This window comes from Periplaneta americana, chromosome 9, assembly GCF_040183065.1.
Source record: "Periplaneta americana isolate PAMFEO1 chromosome 9, P.americana_PAMFEO1_priV1, whole genome shotgun sequence".
NCBI classification, from domain to species: domain Eukaryota; kingdom Metazoa; phylum Arthropoda; class Insecta; order Blattodea; family Blattidae; genus Periplaneta; species Periplaneta americana.
Window position 1 is genome coordinate 146881584 of NC_091125.1, and position 25560 is coordinate 146907143.

The following is a 25560-nucleotide window of genomic DNA, read 5'->3' on the forward strand; positions in this document are numbered from 1 at the left end:
ATTACTGAGCTTCCGTTAAATGAAATAATAAATGATCATACCGATGTCGAGTTTGGATAGCCCTGAGCCGTTCAACAAATTGGCTGGTACCGGTACAACATGATCCCTACAACTCAAGTGTTAATCAATACATGCAGATATCCGTTATCTGGTCTCTCGGCGGAAAATACGGCTCGAGGCCCAGCTTATACAACTTACATACATTAACGTATAGGCCTAATAATAATAATAATATTTACTATTATTAATAATCATTATTATTCCTATTATTATTATTATTATTATTATTATTATTATTATTATTATCGTCGATAGACTACCAGTAGACCTACTAATTCTTCCCAAGAATTAAAAAACGTATACATGCTGAACGTTAGAAGGAAACACTAAGAAATATCATATCATCATTAGATCTATAGTTTATTAGCCGTGAAAAAAAAGTCAATAAGTATGCTCATCTTTTAGACAATTATATCTTTGTCCCCTTTGCTGTGGAGACCTTCGGTCCTTGGAGTCATGACGCTAAAGTTTTGGTATCTCAAATCGGCCAAATTTTGATCTCCATTACCGGTGATCGCCGTTGCACTACTTATTTGCGTCAACGTTTAAGTATTGCAATTCAACGCGGAAATGCAATGAGCGTTTTGGGTACTCTTCCCGAGTCCAGCCCTTTGGATGAACTCTTTCTCTTGTAAAATTGATTTAGTATAGATAGATATGATAATATTTTATACAAAAAATATATTATAACACATCATGTATATATGTCTTTCAAAATATTGTTTTATATTGTTAAATTACTTTTTGTATTTAGAGCATTTTTTTTTAATTATTGTTGATGAATTTAAAACAATGCAATTTTTTTTCTACAGTAGGCTATATTTCCATAAAAATGTAAGGGCTTATCGGATAAAATTCTTAATGTGTATTATTCTGATAAGCAAAAGCCTTAAGCCTTAATGTAGCTATTATTTCTTATTATTTATTCAATAAAGTTTATTTCACTCTCATCAAAGGGAATATTATTTTCCTCGATCCAAAGCATATCATTCTCTTAAAGTTACTTAATATACAATTTTTAATACATAAATATGTTTCCAAATAATCCTAAATAACTAATAGGCATATAAATTAAAATTTACATTACCTATTTTCGTATGACATCAAGTTTTTATGGTGTTGTATTCTGCGCACATCGTTCATATAACTTCGTATCGAATATGATATACTCCCAGCTGAGCCATTATTATTATTATTATTATTATTATTATTATTATTATTATTATTATTATTATTATCATCATTGGCCGAGTTGCTACGCGATCTGAAGCGTGTTCCCCTTGGCAGCGCGGTCTGAAGGTTCGTGGGTTCGAATCTCACCTCTGCCATGGATGGATGTCCCTTGTTCATGTCCTGTGTGTGTCCCAGTGGAGGCTTCCACACTGCCGATCTCAGGCTAGGTAAGGCCCACCAATGTGTCGATGTCTAGTGTGTGTAAACTATAGAATCAACCCCTCCCCTACAGACAGGCATTGTTGTGAAAGTTTTACAACAGAGGAGGTTACACAAAAACGAAAAACTACTACCACTACCACTACGACTACTACTAATGTTACAGATCTTCACATTCAAGCAGAGTTTTAAGATCATTTGATTTCAACAGAACATCGAAGGGACAGACGGTGGAAATGTGTGACGTGACGTCAACATATGGAAACATCACCACATTGACAACGGATAAATACGCAGTCCCCGGCAAAATTCGAACAGACGACTGTAGCCTCGACCCTCGACGGAGGGCGTACATCACGGCTGGTTTTACTTAGTCATACTCAGGGAAAGAAAGTTCATGCCCTAAAAACGTGAAGAATATGTATGCATTTATGCCGTAAAAATAGATAAATATGCATTATCAGTCTGAGATTATTTTAACAGAATAATAAGGTATAGGTAACTTACGTTTAGTCTATGGATTTTGAAGTGCTTGCCTCATTGCTGAATGCTCCATTTATTCTGTTACAGTTCACAACTAAGCAGTGACGTATGTTTTCTGTTGTCATTCTTCGCCTGTTGTCTCTCAGCATAGCTTTGTAGCGCGAAAAACTTCGTTCTACGTCACAAGAAGTAAGAGGGGCTTGCACAAAAGCTGTGAGCTGTTCTATAGAAAATTTTGTTGGTTTTTGAGGTGTTTTTCCTTCGAGAATATCTTGAATTTCTTTAAATTGATAATAGCCAGTGTTTTTGGAAAGAATATTTGCTGTTTTCTCGTTCACTTTATCTCCTACATTTCCTGGAACTGATGTTAAACTGGATATTGTTCTATCGAAATCTGCTAAAGACTGCAGTAAAGGAATACCAATTGCTAATTTGAGAGGCTCCCTATGAGGGCGTCATCGTTACGTTCAAAATTCATAAACATAAATTAGTCGTGTTTACGAGGTTACTTATAAAAATGAGGGAAACAAACATACATAATATGCAGTTTCCCTGTATAAATGTTAAAATATGATGCTTTTATAAATAAAGGCAAAATATGCACTTTTATGCATAATAAAAGTAATGTCATTGTATTCAGAAATTTGTGATTCATGTAGATTATCTTTCAGCATATTCACACAACGATAGAGAACAAATATGCAAATGCTTGATCTTCCTTTCCCTAGTCATATTACATAATATTTAAGACAGCTGCGTCAGCGTGGATGATTCAAGCAGAGTCCAACTCCTCACTATAGGCAACCCGTACGACGCACTGGAGACAACGGATGACTGATAGCAGCAGCAGCAGCAGCAGCACGTGAAACGCAAGGCGGCTCGTAAACGAAGTGCGTGACTCATTTGCTGCGAACGCAGTCCCACAACTGCACACCTTGCTAACAGCTTGATGTTTCTATCCAGAGTTCAGTTCGATATAATGCAAGTGTGTGATATTCCAGCGCCAGTGTTGCCAATTTAGTCCTTTCCAGACTAGATAGACTATAGCTTTTTAAGGGGAGTGGATGGTATATTTTTTAATTTTTTTTTTTCCCTATTTGTTCTAAAATATTAATTTTTTGTATGTAAAGAGCTCATACCTGTGGCAACTCAACCAAATAAAAATATTTTGAAAAAAAATTATTTGGGGGCCCAAATTAAAAAAATATATATACCCAATGCAGGGTTGTATTAAAACCGATATATCTAAACCGTTTTTAAAGATAGATTCAAACAGTGTTTTGCAATGTATTTGCAAAAGTATGTTCTACAAATTATCTGTAATAGAATGTTGATATTAGCCCCTACGTTTGTAAAATAAACAATTAAAATTTAATAAAAATTTTCTGATTTCCTTTCTTGCAAACAAACGGACGTATTTTTTAAATGAAATCAATTAACAAAATTCTGTTACAGAGAAAAGTTTCCTAATAGTCTAAAGAATGTCTGTTCTAAATTTCATGCATGTATCTTTAATAGTTAAGAAATTATATCCATTTTTGTGTGGCAATGTAGCAAAAAAAAAAAAAAATGAAGTTACTGGAAACCGATAAAAGCGGGCGTGTGGTTTAAAAATCCATAGCGCAGGAAGTTTAAAAATGACGTCTCAACATCCGATAAGGGCACAAATACTCACAAAATGTTATGCAATGCATTCATACATATCAAAGGGTATTTTAAAGAGAAAAAAAAAATTGAAAATTTAATTTACCGGAAACAACAATAAAAGTGGGCGAGTGATTTAAAAATCCATAACGCAGGAAGTTTAAAAATGGCGACTCAACATCCGATAAGGGCACAAATACCCACAAACTTTTATGCTATGCATTCCACACATATCACAGGGTATTTTAAAGAACTTTTTTTTTTAATTTACTAATTTTTCACCAAAAATTCCATCCTCTCCCCTTAAACACACATAGCCAGAAGAAAAGTGATCTAGTCGGATGCGGGATTTCTAGCCGTTTTGTTTCGATGTTGGGCGATATATGATTTTTAAGCTACTATTTTTCATTTTTGAAGCCAAATAGCGTGTTACTTTTTTTTTTTTGTCGGTAAGTCGCGATTTCTCGGGACATTTTCTTTCAAATTCTGGGGTGAAGGTAGGAAACAAAGTGTATTTGAAGCATGGAAATTTGAATTCATAGACCATGGGTTCGGTATCTCAAGTTGTTTGTCTAGTATCCTTCAGATCTTTTCCCACAAAGTGCCACTGCATTAGGTTTTGTTCTCAATTTATACTTTGAAGTTCAATATTTTGCTGAATTTACGTTTATAGTTATACTCATGTATTATATTTAGCTTAATTACACTCATACTACATCCATATATTCATTATTCGTCACTTACTGGAAGCATACTACAGAGGTTCAAAATCTTTTAGAAGGACAAATAAAAGGTGCAATCAATATATTTCCGAACTGCAGTCGTATTTATTGTACTGTTAAACATACGTGTCACTGAAGATCATCGCTTCCAGGCCTGTTGAGTTAGTCTATCAAACAGGGTCAGATTGTCTTTAAGAACTGAGCTTCTACATGTAATTTTGTGCAAACATGTCAAGGACCTTTTGAGATTTTTTCTGAAACCACTCCGTATACGCTAGTTTTATTCTCTGCCTCTCAAGTGACGCATTTAGTATAGATTCCAGGAGTTTCCCTGTTTCTAGATAACTTCTTCGTTTCCTATGTCCTGTTTATTGCCTACACTCAGGGCAGTCCGGACACTTATTGATTGCCCCTTGTAAAGTGTAACATACTGTAGTCACTTAATAAAAAGTTAATAAATTATAGACTTAATTCTTAAAATAAAGAAAGAATATGTTGTTAATTCCTATACAAAAACGAAAAGTACCCATACTTGGCTGAAAGTTTTAACAATATTAGATATCAGAACTGGAAAAGACAAGGTCGACCGAGAATAAGATGGTACTGAATACAGAGATTTGAACTAAAATGAAGAGGAGGATATCAGTATTTTACAACTCAAGTAGGCTAGTCGGTACAACACGCCAATGAAATAAATTGAACACACTTGCCTTTCTAAGGACGCAAGATGAAGAATCTGCGAGAGCTCAAGTCTCATTCGTACATTGTCAGCTCACGTCTAGGACAAAGTTGCCTCGTCAGGTGCCACTCGCACTTACCTGCAAACAAAAGAAATACAATTTAGAAAATAGAACTACTTCAACTACTCTATTTAAGGGCCTTAGCTAAACGTTAACACTGTCCTCAATAAAGATATTCCCTAGCGTATGAAGTCATACCTACTTTTCTTCTTAGTTCATCCAGTTCACATTCAACTATTTGTACTTCATTTTCAGTAGTAGTAGTAGTAATTATAATAACAATAATAATTTTAAAAAGTTCAGTGTAAAATATAATTTGTATTAGTAAGGTTATTTCTGTGGTGTTCGGGTAAAGGGGTATAAGTCATTTTTTTGTCCAGGTGGAATTTTGTTCCCCAGATGAATACACAAGTTAAATTATACAAGTGGGTGTGCAAAAATCAAAGAATACTAGGAGTTGATGTGTTTTATTTATGTAATAAGGGTTCGAAGTTTAATTTTCATTTATCTCCGAACTCACTTTTATGACTTGTCTCCCTTTACCCAAACACCACAGATTTATAAATAAGTAGTTGAACTCTAATTCAAAGTAAGATATGCTCTAGTTATTCTGTTATCATGTAAACAATATTCCCCTTTAAATGAATGAAAAATATTGCGATACAAGGGTGAGAGTGCATTATAACAAAATGTAGGAAAAGTTAGAAAAGACGAGACGTGGTCAAGTCTTTTCAGATATTCTGTTACTTATTTTACATTATGTATTGCATACTACTGTTTTTTGTACGATCAAATTTTCCGAACAGAAAAATGCTGTACAATTTTTTCGATACTTTTTTACATTGAAAATATTTTTTCAAGGGTTTATGTACTATTTCACTGTAGGCATATAGGTAACTATGTTAACCCTTTGAATAGTTTGTTGATGTTCCGTCATTTCAGTCAATGTAACTATTATACATTCGAGGGAGTATGATTTTGCTAAAACGATTTGCTGGTGTTATAAAACATCCGATACATTGTAGCAGCCAAGATGACTGAAACCAATGATTCTGACCTGTCCGTGAACATATATATTGAAGAGTTATAGAGAATTATCTGTAATTCATTGGTACTATTATGTCCTATTTTTAATTATGTTTCTCTAGCAACCAGTGCGCGTCTTGTAAATCCAACGTATAAATAAAGTCTTCCAACAATAGGGGCAAGTAGACTACATAAAAAACCCACGATCACGCAAAAAATTATTAACAGAAATCATTATCACAATAGTCAAAGTGTGGCATTACAAGGGTCTGTACTAGAAACTCAAATTCTAGTACAGACCCTTGTAATGCCTCACTTTGACTATTGTGAGGTTTTATATAGCGACGTAAGTGCTGAACTTTCTCAAAAACTTCAACGTGTACATAATGTCTGCGTCCGATTTATTTTCAATATCCGCCGACATGATCATATATCGGAATATTTTTACGACTCTCCTGGCTCCGCTTGCAAGATCGACGTTTAGTACATTCTCCTTGCCTGCTATATCGAATTATACATGATTCCACACCCAACTACCTTGCCTCTCGGTTTACTCTCCTAGCTTCACATCATAATCGTAACACACGTTCACAGTACAATCTGTTGCTATCAATACCACGTCATCAGACATCTCTGTACTCAAGTTCTTTCTCAATAGCCATGGCTCGCTCATGGAATTCGCTGCCGCTGGAAATCAGGGGTAGTACTAGTCCTCAGTTGTTTAAAATTAGGTTATTTAGAAATATTTTAAATGCACAGAATAATAATTAGTTTTTTTAGGTATAATATTTATTTATTTATTATTATTATTATTACTATTATTGTTATTTTATACAGTCGTTACTTTATTTTTCCATTAACACTAATATCTAGGTAACTGTCATTATCTCAATGTAACCCGTGCTGTGCTGATCATAACTTACTAATTCTACTATTCCTTTAGTTGTGAGATTATATTCATATGTATTAATTCTTTTTTTAAGTTAATACTTGTATACTAGAATATATTTTCCTGTTTGTGATTATGTATTCAGTCTCTTTTTTATTATATTTATTTTGTATTACCTTGCCTCTCGGTTTACTCTCCTAGCTTCACATCATAATCGTAACACACGTTCACAGTACAATCTGTTGCTATCAATACCACGTCATCAGACATCTCTGTACTCAAGTTCTTTCTCAATAGCCATGGCTCGCTCATGGAATTCGCTGCCGCTGGAGATCAGGGGTAGTATTAGTCCTCAGTTGTTTAAAATTAGGTTATTTAGAAATATTTTAAATGCACAGAATAATAATTAGTTTTTTTAGGTATAATTTTTATTTATTTATTATTATTATTATTACTATTATTATTATTTTATACAGTCGTTACTTTATTTTTCCATTAACACTAATATCTAGGTAACTGTCATTGTCTCAATGTAACACGTGCTGTGCTGATCATAACTTACTAATTCTACTATTCCTTTAGTTGTGAGATTAGATTCATATGTATTAATTCTTTTTTTAAGTTAATACTTGTATACTAGAATATATTTTCCTGTTTGTGATTATGTATTCAGTCTCTTTTTTATTATATTTATTTTGTATTACCTTGCCTCTCGGTTTACTCTCCTAGCTTCACATCATAATCGTAACACACGTTCACAGTACAATCTGTTGCTATCAATACCACGTCATCAGACATCTCTGTACTCAAGTTCTTTCTCAATAGCCATGGCTCGCTCATGGAATTCGCTGCCGCTGGAGATCAGGGGTAGTATTAGTCCTCAGTTGTTTAAAATTAGGTTATTTAGAAATATTTTAAATGCACAGAATAATAATTAGTTTTTTTAGGTATAATTTTTATTTATTTATTATTATTATTATTATTACTATTATTATTATTTTATACAGTCGTTACTTTATTTTTCCATTAACACTAATATCTAGGTAACTGTCATTGTCTCAATGTAAACACGTGCTGTGCTGATCATAACTTACTAATTCTACTATTCCTTTAGTTGTGAGATTAGATTCATATGTATTAATTCTTTTTTTAAGTTAATACTTGTATACTAGAATATATTTTCCTGTTTGTGATTATGTATTCAGTCTCTTTTTTATTATATTTATTTTGTATTATTATTATTATTATTATTATTATTATTATTATTATTATTATTATTTTAAGTTAATACTGATTGTGTATATGTATTCAATCTCTCTTTTTTATTTTATTATTTTTAAGTTAATACTTGTATACCGGTATGTATTTTTCTGTATGCGATTTGATCCTGGTTGAGTGGAAAAGAAGGCTGATGGCCTTAACTCTGCCAGAGAAAATAAAATTGTTATTATTATTATTATTACTATTATTATTATTATTATTATTATTATTATTATTATTATTATTTTTAAGTTAATACTGATTGTGTATATGTATTCAATCTCTCTTTTTTATTTTATTATTTTTAAGTTAATACTTGTATACCGGTATGTATTTTTCTGTATGCGATTTGATCCTGGTTGAGTGGAAAAGAAGGCTGATGGCCTTAACTCTGCCAGAGAAAATAAAATTGTTATTATTATTATTATTATTACTATTATTATTATTATTATTATTATTATTATTATTATTATTATTATTATTATTATTTTTAAGTTAATACTGATTGTGTATATGTATTCAATCTCTCTTTTTTATTTTATTATTTTTAAGTTAATACTTGTATACCGGTATGTATTTTTCTGTATGTGATTTGATCCTGGTTGAGTGGAAAAGAAGGCTGATGGCCTTAACTCTGCCAGGGAAAATAAAATTGTTATTATTATTATTATTACCATTATTATTATTATTATTATTATTATTATTATTATTATTATTATTATATAGTAAAGACATAAAACGCTGCACAGATCTTAATATGTGTTAGTAGCAAGATGAAGCAGCAGTTTCAGATTTTAACTCTAAACCAGGCCAGTAGAATTCCAGAAAGGTTCCAGCTGACCATATTTGGAAAACAACTTCATCACATAAAGAGCGAGCAGGAGATTAACGTCAAGCTATCAAGATGCAATAGGGACCGTTAAGCGCTACTTACTACACGTCATAGCCGTCTAGGGTGCACGTCCTACAGGGTGGGGACCCAAGCTCTGAACTCGACTGAGGTGCGGGTGGGGAAGGCAGATAACCGTATAATCGCACAAAAGATGCGCCCCTCTCAGCGTCATCTCTACCAGACATCGAGTAATTGGATCGAAGAGAACCCCCCCCCCACACACACACCATCGACTTAGAACAAAGACTTTTTAGCCCGACCTCCGAACCTCACTATATGTAGTAATAAGGTATAATATATTGACGTGGAGACTAATTTGAGATTATCAACCGTGCCTTGAGATTCGTTCCGGAATCACATACAGGTTCCACCACCAGGGCCGTATTGCCCAATACCTAAAGGGCCGCTTGCACAACCGTACCAGGTACTGGCGCCAGAGGATGCGGTACTCGTTTTCTTGGATGTACAGGGACATCATTTTATTCTTACTTCAATTTTAATTGTACCTGAGTTTTTGAATGTACTTCACTTCCACCCCTTCTACTAATGAAGTTCCCCTCTACACACAGATCCAAGACCGCATATAGTAAACAGCACTGAGTGAGTATAGTACGTTCCAGAAATAGGTTCGCGTTTTCCAGTGACGTAAGAGCTTTCAATATTGAATCATATTTTCGCACAGGTGCTGTCCGTTTGCCTACGTCGCATCCCTATTTCCTCCACCTGCTTCTGTTCGCCCCTCTGCAAAAGCAGGGCTGTCTTAGCTCTTTTCTGAAAACATTAATTTCTGTTAGGAATTGGACGTTTACGTAATATTATACAACTGTTTAAAATAACTTAAATAAAAGGGCCTCGTTAAGTAATTCACTGTCACGTGATTTTCCCCCTTTCTACGATCCTGCGACATAACCACTTGGACAGTAGATAGCATGTCTGAGTAATTTTATCTGTGCAGTTGGGCAGAAGTGAAGATTGAATTTACAGTACGTAAGGTACTCTTTTATAGAGTAGGTACAGAATTATTTCAACGTGAGTTACTAGTACGAAGGACGAAACTGGCAATTGGAATTAGATGCAATAGTCTATAGTGCGATAATATGCACAAAAGAACTGAAGCCTGTATCGAAATGAACGGCCACCATTTTCAAAAATGTTTTTAAATATCCATATTATGATTATTTTTCAATTTAACTTCATTCTCTATATTGTACGCTAATGTGCTGTAGACAGTATACAGTAATATACACTGCATAATGCATACTTTCGAATGGCTAACTCAGTTCGTGAGTAAAAACACTTATTCTTAATACAGTACTGTATTAAGATTAAACAAAAACCTAATAAAAATTATCGAACTCAAAATCGCGATATTTCCTAGTTTACGTAAATGGATGAACTACTTTTCTTCCCTCCTATACCTAGTAAAGTGATTTGTTTGTGTGTTACGCAAGTATCATCGAACTACAGTCGTGGAAGGGGGAGCAATCTGTGTTTCCGGTTCTCTAAAGGAATAGCCAGGTTAATATTAAAAATGTTAGTAAAAATAAAATGATGTCCCTGTACATTTATATGCTGCGGATCCTAATTTCGAACTATCAGCCGTGCCTTGGCATTTTCTGTGCGCTAAATTTCTTAACTACACTGAAATGCAAACTACCTGCATATGGCGAGAACCAATAGCAGATCGCTGCGACATAGTAATATTGCTGTCCCGTACGAGAGATTGAGATGGATGAAGATAGAAAGGGAGGCAGAAATCAGATCCCCGTTGCGTTGCGACATAATCACCGTCTTAAAATAACAGTACAGAGCTAAAATTTTGTATTTATTTTGGGCATACTTAGAAATTCATTATCTTTATAAGTGACAAACTAATGAATTTGAAAAAAAATGTCCGAGTATTGTCTTGAACAACGAGCACAGAATACACAGAGTAGACAAGAACAGCTTGGAGGTGAAGCCGCATTTGTGGACATTCGCCATTAAGATGCTACCAAAACATTGGGCTCCCGGTTAGCACATGGGCAGCTGATTGTGATACTGCATCGTTGTTTTAATCTATAAATGAACTAATTTCAATATGAAATTCTTATTATCATAAGATCTCCTATAACGTAATAGCTATTTTGCAATGTTTTGGTAGCAACAAGATGGCGTCAGGTCATCAAAGCGGCTTCACTCCTTCTAATGGTATTAAAATGCCAGTGTCTATTCTATGCATTCTCTGCTCGTTGGTCTTGAATACGCAACGCTGCATTCCTCTGATTCGCGGGAGCCGCGAAGTCTTTGAAGGTCATATGCAGGAGATTGTCCACGAAGTATAATGTCCCTCAGGTAGGAGAAAAAGCCGAGAAGCAAAGCAAAGTGAACCTGACATCATGAAATGAAGGTACCACTAGTGATTTCAAAATCATTCCCTTACCAAATCACTTCATAGCATATGCTGAGCCTAAAGTAGTCACAATGTTCATGGAGATATCACAATTTTAGCGGTGTTCGACGTGATTTGAGAGTTTCAGGGTATTCCATATAATCATCATTCATCAGATAAAGCAAGGAAAAGGGATCGTATCTGTTGGAGAGGACAGCATGTACACCGTTCATGAACGAACTAGAAATAGGGCCTAAGTGTCAGATGAGTAGAAAACGCTATGGGCGGCTTTTCAGTCACGGAGATGCCCAACTGATATCACAGATAATCCCCAACAATAGTAGAATATAATTTTGGCCGTCTCCAACTGGCACCATGACCAAGCCATGGAGGCTAGCAAATCTAGTTACTGGACGTGTTTCAACTGACACCAGGAACATAGCCTGCCTCATTACGCAGCAGATATCACCACTGAGTGTCATCGCGTTTCACATAGAAGCAATAGTCTAGCTAGTAATCTACATTCGGCATCACCGAAGATCGCACGCTTCACTCTAAAACCAAATTTTTATCGTAGGCCTATAGTTTATGATATATGAAACGAAGAGAAGAATGAAAGAAGAGTGTAGATTGAATCATATTTGTAATGTTAAGGGTAATAAGAGAACTCCCGGAAATCTATCACAGAAACAGTTAATGCCTGGGATCGAATCCGAGTTTGTGACACACGCCTGCGCTACCGGAAGGGCAAGCCTGGAGACAGCGAGAGGGAATGTTACCTTCAGCTCCAACGTTTCGGAATGGAGACAAGCAAAAGTTCAGTTAACGCTATCGCTTGAGAAACGAGGCCAACTTGATAAGGACGGCGGCACGGGACGGGACGCGCCGCGCCGAGTGGAGCGGCGTCGCCAGGCCGGGGGCGGAGTTTGGACTTCCTGACCCAGCAGCTGGTCCGATGATGAGATTAGGGCACGCTAACTGCCTGCGGGCACGCACCTAGATTACAGTGCATTATCCAGCCGCCGTCGCCACCGCTCGGTATTTGTGTTTCTAATCTGGGCCCGGAGATTTGGATTGCGGGGGCGGGGGAGGAAAGAGGAGGAGGGGGAGAAAAACGCTTCTAGATGGGGCCAGCCACTCTGGCGCCACAAACACTGTGCGTGATGACGTCTGTGCTTTCCAATCAATAACCTAGTCACCATAGCAACCCACTATACTGGAGGTGCCAAACTACGAATCTTGACTAAATTGTCATGCTCCAACAAGAAGGCCCCCCTCGGCTTACATAAATTCAATAGCTGGGTATTACGTCCTGGTGATCTGCTTCATCAGTCGCGAGTTGAAACCAGGTCAAGAACGTTGTAAAGTTGAGGTCACATGTCATAAATTGCGGCACTCGAAACACATGGGCTCCAGGCATATTACAGGATATTTCCTTAAAGCCCATTCACAATGAAAATTAAACATAACCGTAACATACACAGAGAAGTTTGCGCCCAGGCTTCCAAATGGAATCATTCACAATGATTCACATAAGCATTGACATAAACATTACCGTAAGACGTTAACATGAAAGTTTGCAAACTCCAAACTTTCATGCTTATGCTTACGTGATTTGCAAACAGAACACAATCGTGCAGCGCTGAAGTATCCACTACAACGTGTTCATAATTCTTGTGTTCGCTTCGTCTGCGATGTCCGTCGCGCTGACCACATTACCCCATCCTTCCAAACTCTAAACTGGCTACAGCTTAACGAACGTAGAAATTTTTCATTCTCTTGTTCTCCTTTTCCAAGTCCTTCACACCTCTACACCTACCTACCTTGCCTCCCGTTTCAGTTACCTGTCATATCATAATCTCTTCACTCGCACGCAAAATAGCCTCATACTAGCCATACCAACACATAAGACTTCATCGTATTCATCATCATACACTATCTCGCTTTCGCGCTTGTGGAATACCCTACCCAGTGACATCAGAGACTGTCGGAATTTAGTAGCGTTCGAAAGCAAACTTATTAAGCATTTTCTTACTGCGTAGAGTAGGTTTAATTTTTACTTAATCAATAAAAAAAAAATTCTCTCTTCTTAATTTTTACAATGAACTGTCTAGCTTTTATTAGTCTGTTAATTCTTTTAGTACTTTGATTTTTATTGTATTTGTAAATTCAATATTAATTGTAATTATAATTATAATTGTATACTTTATATTGTAGTTGTAATCCCCTGGTAGAGGGGAAGAGAAGGCCTGATGGCCTTATCTCTACCAGGATAAATAAATAAATAAATAAATAAATAAATAAATAAATAAATAAATAAATAAATAAATAAATAAATATACGACAGAATATGAGGAAATGGCGTCGTTGTTATGTTTCCATGGTTACCAAGTATTTTTGCGGTTATGTTTATGTTCCCATCGTGAATGATGGTATGACTTCTCGATTTTACCGTAACGTTTATATTCTTAAGTTAACGCTTACGTTATGTTAATTTTCATTGTGAATGAGCCTTTAGCCTGGTATTCTGTTTATCGAACAGATGTCTCTACCGGCCACTTCGAAGTACGCTCGCGATATCGAGTGATCGAGTCAATAAAGTATCAGGACAATTTTCCACCGTCTTGGTAAGTTAAATTTTCTGGTAGGATGTGTTAAAGCAAGTGTAACATTATGCATGAAGTGTTCAGGGCTAAACTAACCCGCTTGTGGATCAATTTTAACAAGTTCTAAGAATGTTTCTCATTCACCGAAGTATCGTGCAACATGAAAACTTGCGACGAGAGATCGAAACCCAATTCTAAGTTTGCAAATACTGCGAGAGAAAAGGGTGACAAAGCTGTGAATACAAAACGATCTATCTACCACATTCTACACTACAGTAAAAGCAAACTGTTAACTTATAAGTCTCGGCTCAATTTATCTGAGTCTACTACGCTGCAGTTAAAATGAATTATATTGAGATATTTTATAGACTTTCAGTATATGAATATGGCAAACCTAGTACAGTTCAATATTTGGATATAATATAGACCTACCATGTAAGTAAATATGATACAAACATCTCTGCAAATCTTCAGCAACGAAATATTGGAATAGGCTTACATGTTCGGAAAACCATGCAATTGTGAGACCTTAACTAGCATATAAAACATATTTTCATGAACATCACTTACTTACTTACTTACTGGCTTTTAAGGAACCCGGAGGTTCATTGCCGCCCTCACATAAGCCCGCCATTGGTCCCTATCCTGAGCAAGATTAATCCATTCTCTATCATCATATCCCACCTCCCTCAAATCTATTTTAATATTATCTTCCCATCTACGTCTCGGCCTCCCCAAAGGTCTTTTTCCCTCCGGCCTCCCAACTAACACTTTATATGCATTTCTGGATTCGCCCATACGTGCTACATGCCCTGCCCATCTCAAACGTCTGGATTTAATGTTCCTAATTATATCGGGTGAAGAATACAATGCGTGCAGTTCTGTGTTGTGTAACTTTCTCCATTCTTCTGTAACTTCATCCCTCTTAGCCCCAAATATTTTCCTAAGCACCTTATTCTCAAACACCCTTAACCTATGTTCCTCTCTCAAAGTGAGAGTCCAAGTTTCACAACCATAAAGAACAACCGGTAATATAACTGTTTTATAAATTCCAACTTTCAGATTTTTTGACAGCAGACTGGATGATAAAAGCTTCCCAACCGAATAATAACAGGTTGCGGATCGAGGAGACGGCCTCCAGATATGGAGGGTAGCTGTGAATATATTGAATAAGCAGTCGCGGACAGCCGATGAGGAGTGGTCCTCCAGCTTGGAAGTTGGGCGAAGGGCTAACAACCCATCACCGTAAAAAACAGCTTGTAACGAATCCTTCAAATAAGCCTCCTTCATGAACATAACAGTTATTTTAATTTCCAACATGAATACTGTTTCTAAATTCTGACATCTGATGACATACACTATTCACTGTGTTATTTTTATAATGAAGAATTCTGTTAACGGAGTGATTTGTCATTGTAAAAAATGTAAAAACAGTATTTCTACTCCCACTCTGAAAATATAGTGTAAAACCTCTCAAGAAACAATTCACATTACAGTGTCTTGTGAAAGAATCCACTTCAAATAAAAAATAGCGAAACATGCACAATGTCTACTAATGTCCTCGGCAACGTTTGAACCCGCGGACCTCACATTCAACGCCTAGCAATCGCGTCACAGTGATAATACAGCTTTTTTTTTTTTTCGTTGACGGGATTCGAATCCACATCTGGCAATATTAAAACTACACCTTGGCCGTGCGGTATTACAGGCAGGCAGGCAGGCAGGCAGGCAGGCAGGCACTTGAGTGTTTGTCCGTGGCAAGGAGATGCCGTCACACCTCGCTGCACCCCAGACAAGCTTATGGCTGCAAATCTCTCGCGTTGCCATGCTTCAGTGCATTCCATAGGGGGCGCGGAGGTGGAACTCATAGACACCTTATCTTCGGCAAAGGCTGGAGATGTGTCGTTCCCACCAGATGCCTGTAGATTATCACCAGACACGCGCTCAAAAAACACTTTATTTCCGCGAGAGAAAACATTTTGACACGCAAGCGAACATTTGAAATACAGACGGGGTATAAATACACTTTTTGCAGATCACGGTCACCATCAATCAAATTCCTGTACAGAAACATATGAGATTAAGACTACAGGGTGATCAGTTTGGTTGTGGATTAAAAAAATCTTTAAAATAATAATGTTATTATTGTTTGGTATTTTGTAAATTCACTTCATAAAATAGGAATTTTGTTGTTTTTAGATATCAAAACTGCACAAATCATAACATTAAGCTAACTTTCACCTGTAAAAGCTGCGATTATCTTGGATCTGATATTAAAAATGCCAAATTGTCATCGTGCATACATAATATTCTTCACAAAGGCTATTCTCTAAAAGGGGGGGGGGAGCTAGTCCTGTGAATTCGGGCGCCATACAATTGGTCCAACATGACCGCACAGGTTGTTATCAAATGTATTTTGTATAGTCATCTCTGCTGTCAATCCCCTCAGACTTTGACTGGTACTCGTAGCCATTTCACACGACCACCAAAGTGTTGCTAAAAATGCATTCCTTTCCTTGTAACATGCAACACAGCAGCATTACTGACTAAAGTTTTGCATAATTCTGATCACCATGTACACATCAACACCTATGTTGCAATTCAGACTTAACAAATCACTTTGCCAATTTCTTTTTCACTAGAGTTGAGAATTGATAACCTTTTTCTCTGTTTAAAATGCAACAAATATTTTCCCTCCAGTCCACACCTGTAGAGTAACGGTTAGCGCGTCTGGCCGCGAAACCAGGTGGCCCGGGTTCGATTCCCGGTTGGGACAAGTTACCTGGTTGAGGTTTATCACGGGGTTTTCCCTCAACCCAATATTAGCAAATGCTGGGTAACTTTCGGTGCTGGACCCCGGACTCATTTCACTGGCATTATCACCTTCACATCATTCAGACGCTAAATAACCTAAGCTGTTGATAAAGCGTCGTAAAATAACCCACTAAAAAAATTTCCCTCCATGTACGAATATATTTAATAAGCAGTCGCGGGTGTTCCTCCAGCTTAGGAGTTGGGCGAAGGGCTAACAACCCATCCCAGTAAAAAAAAAAAACCCTAAAAAAAACAACGTACTCCGTAGCTGGAAAGATAATATTAAAATGGATTTGAGGGAGGTGGGATATGATGGTAGGGACCGACGGCGGGCTTATGTGAGGACGGGAATTAACCTCCGCATTCCTTAAAAGCCACTTGTAAGAAAGTTGTATGAATACGAGGGACAAAGAGTTTACTGGTCATGTTGGCCATTAAAAGAACAACTTTAATGAAAAGGTGACATATCTACACATTTCTCAGATCCAAGAAAGAGAAGTGAATGAATTATCACTACAAACCCTCGACAGCAGTCTCAAAAGATCCCATTTCATTATAATTAAGTAACTACGGTAATATTATAATTATTATACAGTAGTGATAAAATATTTATCCTGAACTTTTCATGCCGAACCTCGTTTCAAAATTCACGAGCCGCCGCTAATGTATACTACGTATTATTTGCACAAAATGTCACTTAATTCCCTGCAAAAGTTAGTCATCACTTTTCGTGCATAAGTTATTGCTTATCATCGTAATATATCCATGCATGAAAAGTATACAAAACTTACAAAGTATTAAAATCTTCCAGAACTTCCATGTAATACGCAGTATTTACGATAAAAGGTTGGGAAGTGCTTTTTACAAAATCGAGGATAAATTTTAAAAACGAGCAGAGCGAGTTTTTCAGTTTCCGAGATTAATATACACTACCTACGTATGTTGGACTATGAACAGCTGACTGATTCTCAGCAAGACGTTTGTCATAGGTGTCGGTAGATGGCAAGAGTAGTTTTAATTACAACCCTAAAGCAGTTATTTGTAATATTTCAACACACTTATCTAGATTGGCAACTCTGAATTCAGTAAAATAAACTTCTAAAAGTGGCGGCCGTTTGCTGTAACGACGAAAAAATACACAATCGTGCAAAAACGTATTCAACAAAATTCTGAAGAAAAAAAAGGTGCCAAACTTGTTTAACCCTTGACAGCTGCTTATGCCAGAACAATTCTTTGCCTGTAACGTGAGAATAAGTCCGGGGTATGAACATTAAAGTTCATGATCTGATAAGCTGTACGAAACTTTTACATTTAAAACGCATCTAACTTACCACCATTTACCAGTGTTGAAGGACGACTCTCATGCTGAGAATCGCAGTTCGATTCTTGAAAATAAGATTGTGGTAAATAACAGGTTCTGGAAAAGGTTTCCTTTGCAGTTGTACGGCCTCTCTTTTGTGACGCGCGCAAGGTCATGCTGTTCTTTTAAGAGCTGGACCGAACATTGAGCTTATTCAATCTTCTACGGCAGTGCAGTAGCGGCTGGTGGTCAAAATAATGAGTGTGCTACAATCTCTATATCGGCCTACTGTAGAGGCCTACACTTACGTATTTATCTTAATTTGGAGTCTCGTCTAGTGATGAAATATGAAGTCCATACGACGTTCTTTCGTACTGCAGAACTTGTCATTTGGTGTTAAACCCCTCCATCTTGGACATCATACTCTTTTCTATTGACAGTATTGCAAGAGCAGTGAGAAGATCCTGGGACATAGTGTTCTTTAAAAACGTTTTTATGCGTTTCAAGGAAGAAAAACATATTTCTGGCTCAGCAGTGGTGTTGTAACCAAAATATTTAACAACTTCGATACTTCACAGAATGGATCCTGTAAATTGTTGGATACTATGTATTGTGACAATTGAACAGCCATTTAAATTTCGGAAGTCAGGTCTTCCGTATAGAAATCCAACTTGTATCTGGAACACTCTTTTGTTCAGTATAGTATAGCTGTTGACAGCAACTTCAACTGGTAGATGGCAGCAGCAGTCGGACACTTGAATTACCAAATACATTGTACATAGTTCCGAATTCTTCCACCAACAAGCATTCTTTCGTTACGCTTTACTTTTGCAATCTCCAAGCTGTGTTGTGCTGAAGCAGACTACAGCACTTTCCCGCGTAAAAATAGCCAATCAGAGCAGTGATTTCAGCTTCGCACATGCGCATAACTGTCTACATTTTTCATGTGGAGCTTCGAGTAGCACAACGAACCCCCAGAGGCACCAAAGAAGGCAGGAAGACTAAACACTTTATAACGCGTCATGAACATAACCACGGGAAATTGTCAAATGACAGATCAAATACTATGGTGGTATTACAAATACATTATTTGAGCCAAAATTATCATTGTGCTGTAGCACATAAGGACGGGCCGCCCCTGCGGTAGTGTTTTCTGCTGCTGTTACGGCTGGTTTACATTAGTAAAGAGAATAGTAACAAGCATAAGAAACAAAAAAGAAAGCTACTGTCCTCGAATAAACGATTGAGAAGTGTTGATAGAGTAGCAGTACTAGGCCTAGCAATCGGGATAGGATAGCGCAACACTATATGATAGTCCTATTTTCCTACCGCCACCATCGGATCTGTCACTTGGCGACGCCCTTTACCGCACACTCTCCTAGTTTAAACAGGCACGATATATAAAAAATAATTATAGTATAACAGATAGGTCGGCCTTACAGGCTTTGACGTTAACAACTTTTGTCAGGTTTACTACGCTGCCATCTAGTAGTTACGTAAGGAGTCACGTCATAATTCCTATTTGAATTGCATTAGCGACTGTACTGCCATCTCGTGTTCGTTCACGGCGGACGGGTGGCGATCCTGGCGGTTGTTCTCTTCAAAGTGCTGCCGATTTTAACATAGCGATGAGTTATCTGTTACATCAGTAGTGTCAGAGTTGTAAGCTCCGAAACCGGTTATGGAGCTAGAGACGTCCAGTCGGAGCGTGAACTTGCTTATGTCTGTGGAAACACCGGAGCACGCAACGAGTTATAGTGGAGCGCTCCGCTCCGTTTAGGCTCTGTCTGACAACGCTGTGTTACATGCTTACAGCCAGTGTTGCCACTTAGGTACAATTTTAAGTGATCTGTACCCTGGCACGTACAACTATTGTTCTCCAACCAGGAGATTAACCGTGAAAGGAATGTGCTTACTATTGCATCATCTATTGGAGCGAAGTAGATAGATAATATTATCGTTATAACGTGTTTAAAAAAACATGCGCTCTCCTGCATATGTTATTTCCTGTATGGAAGGATTAAAATACCAGGAGATTAACCGTGATCTAATTTTGTAACTAGGGTAGTATAAGTATGTGTATATCAGTGTTATCGTTTGTGCTTTGAGAGTTAGCCCATGGACATGCGTGTACCCAAGTGTGTGACCTTATGACATCTTATGACATTAAAATTCATTCACAGCATTACCCCGCTGCTTCTCATTCCCCTGAGACTTTCTCCTGGTTGGAGTACAGTATACTTTTTTGGTACAATTTTCAATTATTTGGTACAATCTGTACTTTCTTCTGTTTTATTTAGTATGAAAACAGACATTATTATAACTGGCTTTAATAAAGTAGAAGAAATTATGATTGCTACCAAATTGGTAGTATCAACGCTGTGATCATTATCGGCAGCCGAAAAGCAGCTCACTTTAAGGTCAACACATTAACAGAGAATGTAAATACACAATTAGAAACCGGTATTGAAGTTTTATATATTTTTTTCTCATATACCTGTTGACCCTCTGGCCATTGTTGACATACAGTAGATTACTACGATAAGTGCCACTATTGCAAAAACAGGGCTTGACTGGTTATTATAATGTTGTCTGTAAACAGTAACGCCTCAATACGGCGACTTCACCTAACAACAATCTGGCCACCCTGGTCTGTAATTCTATGTATTGTATTAAATTTTTCACTATACCTAGTTATTATTTGTTTTTGTTTTTTTGCTACAATTCCCAAAATAGTATTTGTCGCAATGTATAGGCCTGAACACTATTTATGACTTTGTTGTTCCAGTGCCCTAGATATTTTACCAATTTTGGCAACGTTTGTATGATTACGAATCTACTCTGGTTGTCATCAACATTAAAACACTAAAATAAGGATTATGAGTTTTATTAATGTTTGTGATTTTCTTTGTTAAAATAAAACTTGTTTGCAGATACATTTATTCCTCATTTTCGTAGCCTTCTTTGTCTATGTAAATGTGTTCATGCTTTTATTCTGTATTTGTAATTTATATATGTGTCTTCACGAGAAAATGGGGCTGATACAATTTTAGTACAACATAGAAAAAAATCTGTACAATCTGGTAATTTTATTTTCGGCCAGTGGCAACACTGCTTACAGCATGTCCGTTGATTTTCCCCACCATAGGCAGGGTTTACACGCAGAATCAGTAATCACAGTCGGAGTCACAGTATAACGTGGGATCCGAATTGCCATTCGTACTGCAAGCGGGCCCCGAACCATTAACACGTGATTTTTAAGGAGTGGTAAGGTGTGAAAACCCACCGGTCCTCCTGATGGGGGATATTGCACATACGCAGATGATATATATATATATATATATATATATATATATATATTTTTTTTTTTTTTTGCGTCTGGCTGACTTATAGCCTAGATCATTATATGTAACAGATATGTCGGGCTTATAGGCTTTGAGGTTAACAACTTTTGTCAGGTTTACTACACTGCCATCTAGTTGTTACATAAGGAGTCACGTCATAATTCCCATTTGAATTGCATTAGCGACTGTGCTGCCATCTCGTGTTCGTTTACGGCGGACGGGTGGCGATTCTGGCGGTTGTTCTCTTCAAAGTGCTGCCGATTTTAACGCAGCGATGAGTTATCTGTTACATATATGATCTAGGCTTATAGTAAGGAAAATCGTATCTGCAGTGAAAACGAAACAATTAGATTTGTTGAACTTTGTCCAGAACATGAATGTTTATGGAATATAGATAGTGTTTACAACATTCATTCAGCTAATGGCTTCATTGGTAAAATAGCTGAGCACTGGATAACAACAACATTCATTCATTCTCAAACACATTCCAATTACAACTCCCTTCAAAAGAGGTAAAGATGTTGTGAGTGTAGGTAGGGTCTAGCTCTTATTTACCCAGTCTCTCACCCACATTCTTTTCTCTCTCAGCTTTTGCTTTTCGCAACAATGCTCTGTAAAAGCTCTTGAAGAATTTCTTTGCGGTTAAACGACGATGTTCACTGTTCTAAGCTGTGCACAAAGGCGTTACGACTGAGCTTCAATTTACTGGGCACGCCAATAAAATATAGGCCTACCTGTTTTTAGTGTTTTATATTTTGCGAAATTTGTACAACATTTTTATTTTGTCTCCAGATAATTATTATGCAAACTTGGGATAATATTTCATAATGGTTTTAACATGGACGCCACAAAGAATTAAAATTGTATCATTTTACGTAGAAAGAAAATCGGTAGTGTAGACATTATATAGATATCGTAATCAATCACTTTAATTCTACCTACTCCATACACAATACTGAGTGTAGTAAAGAACTTAAATGGGAAAGGAACCATTCTTAACCTGAACAAAGGAAATTCAGGAAGACAAAGGACGACGAGGACACAAGAAAACATTGAAGCTGTACGGCAATCAGTCAATCAGAGCTCCCCCCCACCTCAAAAAAATACACAAGAACTGAGGCTGCACATAACATCCGTCAGGAAATTTTTGAAAGAACTCAAACTTTCTCCTTATAAAATGCATGTGAAACACTGGTTAACCGTGCAAGACAAATGTACAACACTTTCAATCAAATGATAGAAGTTGATGATGACGAATAGTGCATTTTGAGCTGTGGATAGGCACTTCCATGATATCGTATGGTGGACTGGTATCACAAAACCTTACATTCTGGTGATTAATTAATCTATTAAGATGGAAATGAGCTTAGTCTGTAAATCACATATTCTTTACGCATTCATCTTCATCATTTTGTTTCTAAATAAATTAAAATAATTTTAATTCTCCGCGGCGTAGTTAAAACCAATATTAAATATTCTCTTAAACTTGCACAACTACCTGAAAACAAAAGAAAAATATCATACCAACATTGCGAAATATAAAACACTACAAACAGATATATTTTATTGGCGGACCCAGTCATTTTTTCTTAAATGAGAAAGCAATGTGAACTCTCTTAGAGGTGCATCTTGGACTTATTCCATTGCCGTTGAAATTTATGGAAAACGGAACTGGGTATTTGTACTGTTCTCCAATCAGGAGATTAACCGTGAAAGGAATGTGCTTACTATTGCGTCATCTATTGGAGCGAAGTAGATAGATAATATTACCGTTATAACGTCAGTTTAAAAAACATGTGCTCTCCTGCATATGTTATTTCCTGTATGGAGGGATTAAAAGACCAAGGGTAGACATTTCGCTAGCCCGTGCTATGAGCGTGCTAAACTGGCCCCGGCTATCGACTGATTAATTGTACAGGATTCATATCATATCACATCGCTAACACTGGTTTATGAATACGGAAAACGTTAGTTCGCTGATCATCCACCGGAAGCCCGCGCTAAGAATGTCTATGAATATGGCCCCAGGAGATTAACAGTGATCTAATTTTGTAACTAGGGTAGTATAAGTGTGTATCAGTGTTATCGTTTGTGCTATTAGAGTTAGCCAATGGAGATGCGTGTACCCACGTGTGTGACCTTATGACATCTTATGACAGTGTTGTCAGACAGAGACTAAACGGAGCGGAGCGCTCCACTAGACTGGTTGCGTGCTCCGGTGTTTCTACACACATAAGCAAGTTCACGCTCCGATCTAGCTCCACAACCGGTTTTGGAGCTTACAACTCTGACACTACTGTCTTATGACATCAACATTCATTCACAGCATTGCCCCGCTGCGTCTCATTCCCCTAAGATTTTCTCGTGGTTGGAGTACAGTAGTGGTCATGAGCGGGATACTCTTCTCAACCCTTTGTTCACCTCAAGACGAAGGTTAGGGGAGAGTCCGGTAGTATCGGACAGTGCGTTTTTTTCATCTACCACCATATGGTAGTACCTGAATGACATGGTTACGTTTCTCTATGCGACATTACTGAAACGTAACCATGTCAATCAGGTACTATCATCGTGTGGTAGATGAAAGAAACTCACTGTCCGATATTATACTTTATTTTTTTTCATGGAGTGCAGTTTCATAGAAAGGACTTTGCCGACAGACCTTCTACTGCCCCCTACTAATTGGCTGTCATAAATAAATGTCTTCCTTACTATGACGGAAATCTTGTCTTCTCTTGTTAGTAACCAATCACAACCCTCGTTCAGAAGAATTGACAGGTGCCCGTCAAATCCACGTGGAGGCAGAGTTGCCGCATCGTTTCCGAATTCCAAGAATCCCGTCAGTTTCACTGCATAATTTCGAAGGTCATCAGGATTGTGACAACTGTGCAATGTTGGGATTAGGGGACAGGATGGAATTGTCAGAGCTGTTGTGTAGAAAGTCATAAATCTGTAAGTGGGTGTTCAAAGGAGCCACCGAACTGCACTCCTTGAAATAAAATAAGGTATACCCGATGTCCGATACTACCCGACTCTCCCCTATATCCAACCTTCGAACCTTTTTGAGTTCTTGTGTAGTTCACAAGCAGTCGAGAAAGTCCAGGCCACATCATGTCTCAATTTTTCTTAGTTCGTCACTTCTCGTTTTAGTGAACTGAGCTTAGTATGTCAACTGTGATATACGAAGTGACTTGAATGTGTCGTCTGAGGGATGCAACTGTGGCATCCCGTGCACTAATCAGCTAATCACATTGCGTATGAAAGGTTACTCTACCGAAAAGGAGTAGTGGAGTAGTAGTGCGAGCTGCTATGTAAACTGGGCTTTATGCTGGATTCCTGCGGCGAGGGGAGAGCAATGCCACGGGAAACTCATCTCGCTCTGGTTCAAGGTTTATTGATTCTCTCGCTCTCTGCTCCTTACATTCCTTCTCTCGTCGTTATTACGGACTCGTAATGATGTAAAAGACAGGAACTGCTATCGGTCGCAAAGTCCTCCAAATGAAGACGAAATACATTTTTTACGCTGATTTCCGAGAAGGAAGGAAGTCTTGTATGATATTTACCTGCCTCCCGAGGGTGTAGGTCTACAGATTGTTCTAATGTTATCGAGTTCTGACAAGACGGGAGACATGATTGTTTTCTAAGTACCTACTTCATGCCGTGTGCTTTCTCAATGTGGGGAAAAAAGCACTGTTCTCCAACCAGGAGATTGACCGTGAAAGGAATGTGCTTACTATTGCATCATCTATTGGAGCGAAGTAGATAGATAATACTGCGTGTTCAGTTCAAAGTGTGCCATGGCTCGCTGCATGCCGTCATGTGGCTAGCCGATGAGCCTAGAGAATTCAATCTTCCTACACTTCCACAAAGGCGTATTACCTATGTACCAGAGAAGTTACCTGGCAAGTACGGCGTTCATTCTGAAGAGTACTTACCGATACGTATGGTACCGCCTGTGGTGGCAGGAATGTGAACTGTTTGGAAACACGTACTGAGGTGAGTTTTTTCTTACTGTCGGGA

At 37.4% G+C, this 25560-nt stretch overlaps 1 protein-coding gene across 16 annotated transcripts in view; it reads right to left on the reverse strand.

Annotated features, from left to right (window-relative positions):
• LOC138706600 (muscleblind-like protein 3) overlaps positions 1-25560 on the reverse strand; it is a 1567271-nt gene that overhangs the window by 127333 nt on the left and 1414378 nt on the right. The window contains exon 1 of one of the 16 annotated variants that reach the window (XM_069836111.1): positions 5012-5119. The exons of the other annotated variants lie outside the window; for them this stretch is intronic. The gene's annotated coding sequence lies outside the window, so the exon portion shown is untranslated. Of the gene's footprint in view, positions 1-5011; positions 5120-25560 lie in introns of those variants that run through there. 16 annotated transcript variants of the gene reach the window in all.